This window comes from Lycium ferocissimum, chromosome 6 (assembly GCF_029784015.1).
Source record: "Lycium ferocissimum isolate CSIRO_LF1 chromosome 6, AGI_CSIRO_Lferr_CH_V1, whole genome shotgun sequence".
NCBI classification, from domain to species: Eukaryota; Viridiplantae; Streptophyta; class Magnoliopsida; order Solanales; family Solanaceae; genus Lycium; species Lycium ferocissimum.
In genome coordinates, this window is record NC_081347.1 from 30135862 (window position 1) to 30149602 (window position 13741).

General features: G+C 31.5%; 1 long non-coding RNA gene across 1 annotated transcript; it reads left to right on the forward strand.

The window, feature by feature from the left end:
* The first annotated feature begins 11424 nt into the window (after positions 1 to 11424).
* Positions 11425 to 13497, forward strand: LOC132060755 (uncharacterized). The gene is made up of 2 exons (XR_009416008.1): positions 11425 to 11833; positions 13155 to 13497. It is a non-coding gene; the product is annotated as an uncharacterized LOC132060755 (long non-coding RNA).
* The last annotated feature ends 244 nt before the right edge of the window (positions 13498 to 13741 follow it).

Here is a 13741-nt window from a genome sequence, read left to right on the forward strand (position 1 = left end):
ATAATAATAATAATAATAATAACAATAATAATAATAGTGATAATAGTGGTAGTAGTAACGGTAATAAAATAAATAATAAATGAGTGACTACACGGGATAATAAAACGCCCTATGATATTAATAAAAGTTAATAATTATAGTAAAATGCAAATAATTATTTTTTAAATTGCCAAAAATATTATGAGCATAAATAGATATTTTGGGAAAGACGGGACAAAATTGGGTGTCAACAATATGGACCCGTTTGGCTATAAAATTGGGCAATGTGCAGGATTGCCCTTCGCTGAGGGTGGTCTTTAATTTTTGCCCCTCAAATTCGTGGTTTTTAATTTTTGCCCTTCGCTAAAAATCTACTGGTTTCGGGTTCGAGCCCTGCTCAGTCAAAAATTTAAAATAAAATAAAATCACAAGGGTAAATTTTACCTTGTGCAAAATTCTCCCTTAAGGCAGAGTTTTGAAGGCAAAATTCTGCCTTGCGAATCCAAACCTTTGCCTTGCGAAATTTCTTCTTTTTTTACTGAGCTGGGGTTCGAACCTCGAACCTAGGGTATTAGGCGAAGGGCAAAAATTAAAGACCACCCAAAAGAAGGGCAATCCGCGCAAAAAAATGCATAAAATTTATTCACTTCTTTTTCGGTATAACTTTTCACCTTATAAGAAAATCAGTGTTTGGCCATGCAAGATCCAACTTGATGTTGTATTTCAAATTTGGAACACAACTTATAACCTGTTTTCCAACTCACTTTTCACTTTTGAAGTTGAATTTAAGTACATTTAAGCATAAACATTATTCCAAATATATTTACAAGAAGTATAATCAAACACAACTCCTTCTTCAACTCCAACTCCAACTCCATAAATTCCAAATAAAGTGAAAATATTTGAAATCTATGGCCAAACGCTTAATATTTTTCTAATTTTTGTAATCAAACAATATATAAAGTTATGCTAGTTTTAATACATGAATAACTCCTCTCTAACCAGCAACCAAACGACCCCTAAAAGATATGATAACATTTTTTTTTTCTGTTAGCTATCTCAAAAAATCATTAAAAAAACGGAAAAATCAAACGCCATCCAACTTATCGAAATAAGCCCATTTATGCCACTCGTCAATGTTTGGCTCATTTCTTAGCATCGAACTATAGGAAATTACTCATTTATGCCATCAAACTATAGGAAATGGGCTCATTTACGCCACTCATCAATAGTTTGACACATTTACGCCATCGCCTTGTTAATAAAATGAGTCATCCATGCCCTATTTCATTAAAACTGGTTTTACAATACCATGTATGACACGTGGCCTCCAACTAGATTATGGTTGTGGGTGGGTAAGGTGTATGGATCGGATATTTTATTAATTTGGTATTTAAAATTAGGCTGATTTAATTAAACGGCATTAGACCTCTAATTGGAGGCCACGTGTCATATACGGTATTATAAACCGGCGTTAATAAAAAATGGCATGGATGAGTCACTTTGGTAACAGTGATGGCATAAATGAGTCAAACTATTGAGGAAAGTGGCATAAATGGCCCATTTATAGTTGATAAGATAAATAATAGCCATTTTTATAGTTGATGGCTAAAACGAGCTAAACTATTGACGAGTGGCATAAATGAGCCATTTCCGATAGTTGGATGGCATATTTGAGCCTTTTCCGTTAAAAAAAATGTCAGGTTCCACTATCGATGTTAACGTTAAGCTATATGAGGAATTAGATTCGGAAGAAAATAAATTGGCCTAAATTAGATAGCTTGTGACGACTTGTTATGAGTATTCAATTCTGTCAGAAAATTGAACTCAATATTGTAAGAAAGAAATCATGGAATATTCAACATAAATTTAAGCGGAGGCGTGACGATTTCTATCCATGGGTGTCCATACTTTAGAGGGGAAAAAAGACAGTTTCATTTGTTTAAGGAAATTTCATTGTCAACAATCACTAAAATATTTCGGATTCATGTGAACAACTCTTTGTTTCTCCATAGAGCATATATAGACATTAAATTTAGGTAATATTTCATATTTTGGAAATTATTGGTCAACAAGTACTAGAATTTTCGTCTAACAAGTGATTATATTTGTTTCCTTATTTTTGAAACAATTTGTCATTTTCTTTTCGGAAAAAGAATTGTGTTTGGATGATGCTCGATAAAAAATTATGTTGTTATTATATTAGATGGTAAAAAATTTATTGAGAAAAATCAGTATTCAAGATTGCCATTTATAGTTTAAAATATCATGTTCCTAACATATGCTTTGGATCGATTAGAGCAATTTAATGCGTCAATATAGTCTAGCTGAAAATTGGTGGCCTTTTTCTTTTCTTAGTTTAAATCAATTAGTCTTGACGAGATTGGGATTTTACTGGAAGTAATATGTTTTCTGATCCTTTTTTTTTTTTTTTTTTTTTCTTTTGCAGTCTTTTTTTTTCTTTCTTCTTCTTTCAATGGACAACAGTAAACCTTGTGGAATTTAAAAAAAAAAAAAAAAGGGATGAAGAGTGATAAGCATCAACACTGACATACAAATTTACAGCGTTATGAACATAACTTTCATTTTAATTCCTTACACTGATTCTTGCAAAACTTATACTCCCTCCAACCGAAAAAATATTGTAACATTTTAGAATATGAAATGTTGCATCTAATTTATTGTGTATTTTATGGCTCTATTTTGTAACTTTTTAAAAATACTATTTACACATTTAGAAACTGTTTAATTGATGCTATAAAATCACAAATTATTATAGGTTAAATAATTAAAGAATACATGAAATGAAAAAAATATTATTTTATTCCTTAGATAATAATGTCATTCTTTTGTGACAGTGAGAGCAATTATATAAACACATAGTATATGGAAATGAGGTTGACATTTTCTATGTTTGCTTTTCCTCTTTTTTTCTTTCTTTTTCTACCCACTGCAAATGTATAGGATCTATCTGCCAAACGATAAAGCACAAGGGAACAATGTTGATATTTACTTTGTTATTCTTTCAACTTTTTTTCCGTTTCTTCTCCACACTTCAAAGGAAGAATATATATGTTGCGTATATGTTGACCCAGAGACGAAGTGATACATAAGTAATTTTTAAATATTTCAAATATTGATATAGTATCACGATGTTATAACTTGTGGTAACATCGTCAATATTCCGCAGTTCTGAAAAATAATATCAACTAATATATATGTCGATTTTATTAAACAGTTTACTCGCTTTCAATGTTGATATCAATCAAATAGATACTACATAATAAGCATTTTTTCATATAATTTTATGACTTAAAATTGGTTAAATAGTAATATTCTAAACACATTGTTGATTTATCATTTGGGGTGTCTTTGTACGGAGAAAGAGCAAAATTTGATTTTTTTTTCTAAAGTTTTCAAATTTATTTGGTTAAAATATTATGATTTTTTTTTAAGAAAACAAGTTCCTTAAAAAATAGAAATGCGTTTCCCGATGGGAGTAAAACACTTTCATAGGTGGCATTCTCCTAAGATATGTAAACCCCTTAATGTAACAGTGATGGTGAAGACGAGAAGGAAGAATAACATGAGAGTTTGGTTATTTTCTTGTATTATTGGAGAAAATGAGAACAAAGAATTTCATGACTTATGATAGGTGTCACATTACCTTATCTTATGCATAGCTTTAAGATATACTAGCTAGTAGGGATGGAAATAAATACCGAAAATCAAAAAACCAGACCGAACCGAATTAATTTGGTATTTCGGTTTCGGTGTTTCGATTTTTTTTTTTTTAATAACAAATTCGGTATTTGGTTCCGGTTCACTGGTTCTTCGGTATTTCGGTTAAACCGATTTTTTTTTGTTTTTTGTTTTTTTTTGTTTTTTTTAGTAATAAACAGACTTCATTTCATTTACCAAAACTGGAGTTAGGTACAAGCTCGGATGAGCATCTCAAGGAAAGAACTAGGCTTGGACATAGTCCCAAGCTCTAGAAGCAAAAAAAAACCAGCAAAACGCACAGACAGCAACCAAACTACATATTAGTGCTTATGGATAAAAATTCAAGCAACAGCTCTTTGTTCCATTCTAGGGTGCATCAGACTTCTAGCAATTGATTCTTGTATAATCAGCTTCGTGAGAATACTTTTGTTTACTTTTGTCGCATTCTTCTAGATAAAAAATGGAGAATAGAAAAAGGAAAAAAGATGGTGTATCATCCTCTATGATGAATACACATCAATGTATTACAGATGAAATGAACATGAAACCCAGCAACGAACTTAAGCTAAAACGTCTATGTGCTGATTTGTCTACAAGAATTTCATGTGATTAATTGGTAACTACATCATAGCTACTGATTTTGTTTAAGGCTGTCTCTTCTGCGCTGCGCTATCAAGCATCGTTGCCTGCATCGCTTGTTTAGTTTAAGGCTTTAAGCTACTGATTTTGTTTAAGGCTTGTTTAGATCTCTTATAAGTTCATGTGAAAATCAAATTCCGATGAATTGAAATAGCCCATTTTGATTTAAAAAAACATAAAATGGCTCACTTTTAATTAAAAAGAAAGTCCATTTTACAAGCAGAAAACCGAATTAGAAAAACCGAAACCGAAACCGAACCGAACCGAACTTCAAAAAATCGAACCAAACCGAACTAATTCGGTGTGATGTTCGGTGTCCACTTTCAAAAAACCGAAACCGAAGAACCGAACGCCCACCCCTAGGCTAGGATTAGTACTCGCGCGATGCGTGATTTTTTTTAAAAAAAATTAATCATATATAATTGTGAATTTACTTGTTTGATTATCAAATCATATTGATTAACTTAAACATAAATTTATCTTATTTTTCAATAAAATGCGCCAAATAACCAATAGTTTATAAATATATTAAATAAATCATACAAATACAATCATCGAATAACATTTCAGTGAAACTTAATATCATAATTATATAATTTGTGAAACAAATAACTTGCAATATAACATGATTAAAAATTAAATAAGAAAAACATTAAAATTAATAGAATATGTATTAATAATTTCTTAGATTGAAGTTATGAAAAACTTTTTTGTTTATTAATAATTTCTTAGATTGAATTTATGAAAAACTTTTGCTTTTATTTTCTACTTCTATATAATTTTATTTTCTTGTTTATTCCTGTCTTTCCTTTAATATTTTTGGTTCTTTTCATAGAAGAAAATAACAATTGCTACCTTTATCATTGCAGAGAAAATTGAAGTATGTACTTTAATATATATAAATGTATAATTAGTTAAGATAGAGAATCTTTCTAGGATATTTATCTTTCAAAGATACATAGATTATAACGTGCGGTTAACGGTTCAAGGTTGAGCAAGTCGGCTTACCTAAATTATTTTAATGACAGGTTGCCATTAAATTAATTATCTTATTTAAACTAGTGAAGTTTAAGTGACGTGCAACGAAAAGAAGTTTAAGATCCCGTTTGGATTGACTTCTAAGTTGGTCAAATCAGCTTATAAATCATTTTTAACTTATTTAGGTATTTAGCAAAAATAGAAAACAGCTTAAATTAAGGTAAAAAATACTTAAAATAAGCCAAAACCAAGAAGTTGCTTAACTCCAACTTGTTTTTTTGGCTTAAAAGTCATTTTGGTTTGACCAACAACTTTATCCTTTTATCTCTTATATTTTCTGTTAATTCCAACACTACCCTTACTTCTAAAAACCCTTTAAGCACTTTTATCCAAACACGTAACTGCTTGTTTATAAAATAACTTTCAGCATTTAAAAATATTTTAAGCACTTATGTTTAAAAATCATTTTTTTTCAGCTAATCCAAACGGGCTCTAAGTGACGTGCAAAGAAAAGAAATGGAAAACTTCAATTTTTTCATATCTTTTCTATTTAGAGAAAATTTTATTTAAATGCAAGTAGCCACAAATCTAGTACTGTTTGAGGTTCCTAATTAGTTGCAAACAGCGACAGCCAAAAACGGACAGACACAGCAGAGTCAGGCTGGACAACGTTGACCACACTCTATATATGGAAGGAACTTAATAAGTTTTGTGGTTAGGACCACCAGTCCCTCTCTTAAAAAAGTTAGTATAATAATAGTATGGGAGTTGTACTTATTTTCTTCAATTTGTATAAAAATAAATATATGGGTCCCACTCATAATAGGTATAACCCTTCGGATTGAAAAACAATTAAAGGATATGAATGATCAATTGGAATTGTTTATTGTGTATTAGGAAGTACAATAAGCTTCTTGTATGTACAAGAAGTACAAAAATGTTGTCATCACATTATCATACATGATAAGGATGCACACTTATCATAATTACATGATTAGTTTGTAGTAGTAAGTACGTATTTTAATATTTGAATAATTTTCAAAGTTAAAGGGGGGAAATAAGGTGGATTAAAAGAAAGTACTTTCTAAATTAGAGGTTTAAGATAAGACTTTAGCAATTAAACTAACCACAATTGTAAGATGATTCTAACTAAGGCTAGCTTAATCTTTCATAAATATATATTGACCTTAAAGTTGGAGGTTTAGGTGGCCTCCGACTAATTTATTTATGAAGAAAAAGATACTACACGATGGAAGGGATATTTCATGCTATCTAGTCGGTGAGAACTTTTATTTCTTATGGATTTTAAAGTTTTTGAAAATTTCTGGTGCTTTATTAAACTTGTTTCACCAATGACTCTGCAACCAATAAATTGGGCTGGTTTTATCATTTCACTGGATTAAATTACTATTCAGTCATAATTAGTGTTTAGCGCTTATATATTAATAATATGAATATAGTTAATTCAATAAGTTTGATTGTTTTTCAACTGATTATCCAATTAGAAAGAGATTACGTGCATGAGAGAGTAATTATGTATCCCGTCGATTCTCACAGAGATGTTGTTTGAAAAACTTTGGTGCTTGTAAAATTAACCTTGCTTCACTTATGATTTTGCAACTAATAAATTTTGTTAGTTTATATTATTTAATTGTTCAATTTAGTTTTGTCAGTCATAATTAGTACATCGTTTGTATTAGTTTAAAATTTCTTAACTATTAACTATTTAGTATTTCAATATATTTGATATCTAATAGGTATTTGCTTGAATCCCCTTAGTTTCTTACAATTTAAATGGTATGGTAGCATAAACAAGTTATGAATTCAAGCTTTATTGTCACTCAAAACTATGTCCGTACGCGAGAGGGTCTGTTATATATGAGATAGAATTAAAAAAAAAAAGTTTAATTTCTTCTTAACAGCTTAAACTTTTAATAAAATGGTCCACACAATTCAATCAACAATTAGTAGAGTTTGAGTATTGTAAAAGATACAAATACTGCTTCTTATCAGACTTCCTTTTCCATTCCTCCTATACCATTTTCGAAGACGATTTTTTAGGTTCTAAAAGTCTTTTTCACATCCATGAAGATTTTTTAGAGCTCGAACCATTATTAATAGACGTCATATCAGGGGGAACATCCTCTTTCTGAACCATAAAAAAAAAAAAAAATCCTATTAACAATGCTGATTTTTTTTTTGGTGAACCAAAAACAAAATAAAAAATAAAAAAAAATGAAAGCTCGGCATAATTATTTGCATAGTCCGAATGCCATAAAAATATTTCCAATTAGAGTGAACCAATGAAATAATCGTATGAAGATAAGGATGTGCTTGGTAGGAAGAAACATTTCTCAGAAAATAATTTTGGAAAATAACTTTTCTTTTGGCAACCAAATATAATTTATAAAATCATTTTCTTGAAAATATTTTCCATTAAAAGGGAAAAATAACTTATTCCCTTTATGTTTTTCTCCAATAGTCCGTTGAAATAGTTTTTAAGTCTTAAAAAGTGTTGGATAAAGGGATAACGTTCTTTTATACCAAACACATCCTTAGTATAAAATATTTCCAGTTTTCATGCAAAATAATGTAGATTAAACTTGAAAAATTCGTTTAGTGAGAAGTAGATACCGATCTTGATTAGGTTTCAGTTTCCCCAATCATCGTGTACATCATTTTTCAATATCGAACTTATCTACACCATTTTTCATTTGATCCATTCAAAAGTTTATCAATCACATAAGAGCTAGTTACCAAAGTACAATTGTTAAAAACATGTTTCTCCTAATGAAAACATGAAGAAAAAAGAAAGCGAGTGACAAATATTAAAAAGCAAAGCAAAAGAGACGAGAAAAGCAAAATAATATGTAGTGTCTCATAATATTGAGAAAGAATATTGTGTTAGGAAAACTTTTCTAGAAAGTATTTAGAGAGAGAAATTGAGAAAGGACATAAATGGTCCCTTAACTATGAGAGTAGGCTCAAAATAGTCCATTAATTATGCAGTTAACAGTTTTGGTCCTCAAAGTTTGTCACAAGTTAATAAAAATGGTCCCTTAACTATGAGGATTGGTTAAAAATAGTCCCTTAAGTATGCACTTAACAGTTTTGGTCCTTTAAGTTGGCCAAAAGTTAACACTTAGTCTCCGACAAAATATTCATTGAACTTTGTTTGTCAGATTTGACTAGAACTATTAAAAAAAAAAAGGAAAAAAATTGCGAGAACTCACATTTAGAGGTACACATTACTAAAGAAAAGGCCAAATACATTGGGACAAAATCGACGTAAGTTAATTAGAAATAGCAGAAACTACAAAAATTGTCACTACTAAATGCGAAAAAACAATGGATAAAATCGAGGGACACTATTTTTAAAAAATTTCTCATTTTTTATGTAAACCAACGGATGTCTGTTGGTTATTTTCGAGGAAAAATGTGCGGAAACTATTTTTTTTTAAAGAATCACTACGATGGAAGTATTTATTTTTATACCTAGTTTTTAGTAAAAATGAATCTAGTGTATTTTACTTAGCCGATGGAATCCCTCGGTTTTAATCAACAGAGTTCGTCAGTCCTTGTATTTTGAGATACTATTTCTGACATTATCAAGTCTGTATGTTTTTCCTCGATTTTCCCTACAACCGACTGACGTCCGTTGGTTTTATCCTGAGATATTTGGTCTTTTTTTTAGTAATGTGTACCTTTAAATGTGAGTTCTCGCTGATTTTTTTCATTTTTTCCCATAGTTCTTGTCAAATCTAATAAACAGAGTTCAATGAATATTTTATCGGAGACTAAAAGTGTTAACTTTTGACGAACTTAAAGGACCAAAATTGTTACGTGCATACTTAAGGGACTATTTGTAACCAACCCTCATAGTTAAGGGACCATTTTTGTTAACTTGTGGCAAACTTAAAGGACTAAAAACGTTAAGTGCATACTTAAGGGACTATTTTAAACCTCCTCTCATAGTTAAGGGACCATTTATGTCGTTTTCTCGAGAGAAATTGTCCATTTTTTCCATATAATGGACCACTATATGATAAATAGGGTAGGGTGTTAGGTATTTTCGCATGCCTATGAATTGCAGTTTGGTATATCATAAAAGCAAGCTAGAAAAAAATCATCATAAAAGTTTCAAACTTGCATTGTTTCATATTGAGCAGCTAGCTGGCATGAAGCAGAACAACCTTAAAATCATACGGAAGAACTTCACTTTTTAATGTTTGGATCCCTAGTCCCCCCACCACCCCCATGCCCAAAGAAAAAGAAAGTGAAAGGAAAAGAACCATACATGTGGATCATGATGATTTATTGCCCTTTCTCCCCTATGAAAAGGCAACTAACGAATTTTAATACGCTATGTTTTCTTTTTTCTTTTAATGTTTCATTGCGTGGACCAAGTGTATTCCAGCCAATATGATGTGACAAATATGATAACAAAAGCCAAATGACCCCTCAAAGAATAGAAATTAGAGAAAGCTAAGAAAAATGGTTCAAATATGATATTCCTTTACTAAACGTCGTTCAAGTCTTTATGCTGAAAAGCCCGTTATTATTGCGACAAGATTATGGTAAAGTATCAAGTGGACTAACCAAGAAAGAGATAACATCAATCATAGCGTTTTATAGGAAGAGTATAAGTTGATATCATCTTAATTGTTCTAAAATATGATAGATTGTATCGTATGTATATCCGAAATTAGATATTTGCTCAAAAAATATTATCATAATAAATATATTGAAACTGTAATCTTATTTTGCTTACAATATATTAATTATGATAATATTGTTTGAGGAAATATCTAATTTCGGATACACATACAATACAATCTAGGGAAAAGGGTAAAAAATTTCTACTTTCATTTATTAATTAGTTTTGTCCTCCGTTATAGGCCAGACTATTTTACGCCTTTCATTATGAAAGTTAACAAAAGTACTACTAATTTTGACGGTTTGCCCCAGATCAACTTCAAATCCCCAATTTCACTTAAAATTACCCGATTTCAAACGAATCTTAATTAACCCCGACCTGCGACCCACAAGATCAACCCCAAAAAAAAAAGAATCAAATTACCAGATCCCCATTTTGCCCTTTTCCCTTTGTCTTCGTTCCAATCCCCAGTGGATGGGAGATTTAGAAGGAGAAGAAATTGGGGATTGAGAAGGTGCACTTTGTGCCTCACCGGAATCCAACACCAAAAGAAAAGCAATAGCAAATAATTTAGACATTTTGTAGTGCTAGAAAATGAAGAATAACTTTCATGATCAAGTTAAAGGACCAGAAGGCCAAGTATGCATGAAAAGAAGATGAAAAAAATGAGAAGTCGTCGAAAATGCACTAGAAGTGGTCTTTTGGCCCAAGGTCACTACCCAATATAAATTCTCCTTAAACACGTTTTTAGATAGACTTTTCACAGACAAATAATATCACAAGAAGGGTTAGATCACCGTGGATTGGAGATTCACACAGTTTATTTTTTTTTTATTTTTATAGCTGAATGTTAGTTCTGACTTCTGTTTTCGCCGAGAATGAGTGACTAGTTTCTTTATTCCAGGGTTGAGAGATTATTCATGAATGTTGTAGTTTGAAATTTTATGTTAGAATTTTGATTATCACAATTGGTTTATTTATTTTAGCATCTACTTAATTATTTGATCACTAATTGAATACTATCTCCGAATTATGGACTGGACATAGGATAAAACATATCTTGTTCTAGAACCTGAGCATTGGGGAACAGATTCACATTTAGGTTAGAAGTATCTCTACTCGCCTTGCTTAGTTAAATACAGGAGATGCAAATACGTTCGTATTACTTATGAATCCTAGGGATATAGGTGTTGCGGTAGTTTGAATAGGCGAATGGGATTCGGAAGAGCCCATGAGCAATATCAACCTTGCGATTAGTAGACTAGATAATCGTAATAGCTAATTAAACTGGATACTCAACAGGATTGAAGATTCTACCTGTAATCATGGAATATCTCTTGTGTCTGATAATTCCAAAAACATATTATTTTTAGTTTACAATTTCTATTCTTGATAGTTGCTAAATCAATCTTGATAAGTTCTTGGATAGATTGTTACAACTGTTTGATCTAATTTGAAAGGTTAATCGAGAAAGTCCTCGTAGGAAGTCCTAGTAGGAATGATATTTTTCTTAGGACTTTATTACTTGTCAATCACGTACACTTGTGTAAGCAGTGGACCAGACCAAGTTTTTAGCACCGTTGCCACAAAATTCGTATTAACTTTTCTGTTAAATTAGATTGTTTTATTTTATTCAAATTTAAATGTTTGTTCTTCACTTTCTGCTTAATACATGTACTTGATTTGAATGCTAAGACCCAAACCAAATAAGTTGCTATGTAACATTCTAAGGTATAGTATATGGAGATCAGATTGGTATGTAGAATGATTAAGTTTTGGTTTTGACTAAAAAGAGATAGGGACAGGTTCTCTGTTTCTACTCAATTGGTTTGTACGAGTCCCGATAGTCTTGTCAAGGTGAGTATTTATATCAATCTGAACTCTTTTTTTGTTGTTGCATAATATCATCCTTCAAGATCATGTATTTCCTCTCTCAGCTATCCTCATCTGCTTCTTTCCTCACACCTACTGATTCTTGTAGAAGTTTCTTGTTCTTCACTGAACCTGAATTTTCGAACATCACCACTTTGGAAGATGTAGATCATATTGTTTTAATCTCAGGTTCATGCTATCATATTCTTGATTGAGAACTTCTTTCTCGTCAATCCCTTTAGTCATCAGCAATTAAGGAAACAATTTTCTTATCAAGATCATATCTTTTTGTCACAAACGCCTCCAACGTATCTCCATGATCAGCTTCTTCCTTTTCTTCTTCAAGATTTCACTTGTTTCTTTCCCCTGAATTACTGCTTGAGTTGTTTTGGCTTTGGATAAATCCTTTTCAATAGATCTTTACAATTTATACTCTAAGCATATTTATGACTCTAAGAGACTCATTTTGGTGATCTTCTGAGGTAGTAGAGGTATTTACAAATCAAATGATATATTAGGAGGGGTTTATAATGTCAGGCATTTCATTCAAGGCTAATGACATAAATGGTTTGAATCAAATTAGTTTTTATTAATAAAAGGATCATAAGACTGGCTTGGGTGATATATCAGTGTAGAATTATTTATTCAACCATCTATTAAAAGGAGGTTCATTTTCATAAGAACCAAGTTCTTTGATTAATTTCTCACTGTATTTGTCACCTAAGCTTAATTGATCATGCCATCCGTTCATACCAGTTAAGCTATAGGACTGAGTTAGACATTATTCCACTCTGATTTGTCTCACAATACTCTTTTATCATAGCCAAAGGTGTGGAGAAGTCTGTTGTGCTCAGTTCATCTTTCAATTCAGCTCCTTCAAGCTGTTTCTCAATCATTTCTTTTGCAGAACTATTTCTCTCCTCCTTATTCATCACCTTTTTCATCCTTTTCTCCTATTGAACCCTACCTCATTCATGCCTTAAAATACAATCTTTTCTTGGGCCGAGGTTACTTATGTTGTTCTTCTTATATTGTTTTCTTGTTGCCTGCACTTCTACTTCATCTTTCAAAGAACCAGTTGCTTCATCTACTTTTTCAAGTGGTTCTCAATTAACATACATTAGCACATGTCTATGTAGACCTGCTTCATGGATGTTCTTCTGCAGGTTCTCCCTTCTTTCTATACGTTAATTCTAAATATGGGGTCATTCCTTTTTTGCTCAAAAATCCTGCTTCCACTTTTCTCCCCAAAAACTAGGTTCCGAGTGATGATATTTGAGATGAGAGATCTTGGTTTCTTATGCAGTGAATCTCTTTCATGTTCTTCCCGTAATCATACTACGATTAACTTTGCTGCACTCCTTGTGAAGCATATTCGGTCCCGATCACGAGTGTGACCCGCAAAGCAGTTTGAGTCCGAGGCAGTGATTTTAGGAAATTGTGGTGAGCTGCTTGATTGATCCGCAACACCCTTATCCCTCCATCCTTTCATTATTAATGTCTTTCTATTGCACCCAGATAGTGTATTAGTGAATTTTAAACTTGTACTTTTATTCGTAGTGGCTCTTGTACATATGACAACAATCTTGGGTGGTATATTTTGATTTCCACACTTGTTTCTTTATAAAAGTCTCAGTATTTGGATATTATCACTTATCTCTTATTTTTCCTCTTAATTAAGTTACTTGAATTGGTAATTATTGAGTTTTGGCTTGATTATCGGGTTGAGAATAGGTGCCATCATGGCTATCATTTTTGGATCGTGACAATTTGGTATCAAAGCCACAGGTTCATCGGTCTCATGAGTACAAGAGCAATGTCTAGTAGATTCTTGTGAATCAGTACTAAGAGCTTTGTACCTATCTTTGAGATGCTATAGGACATTGAGGAAAC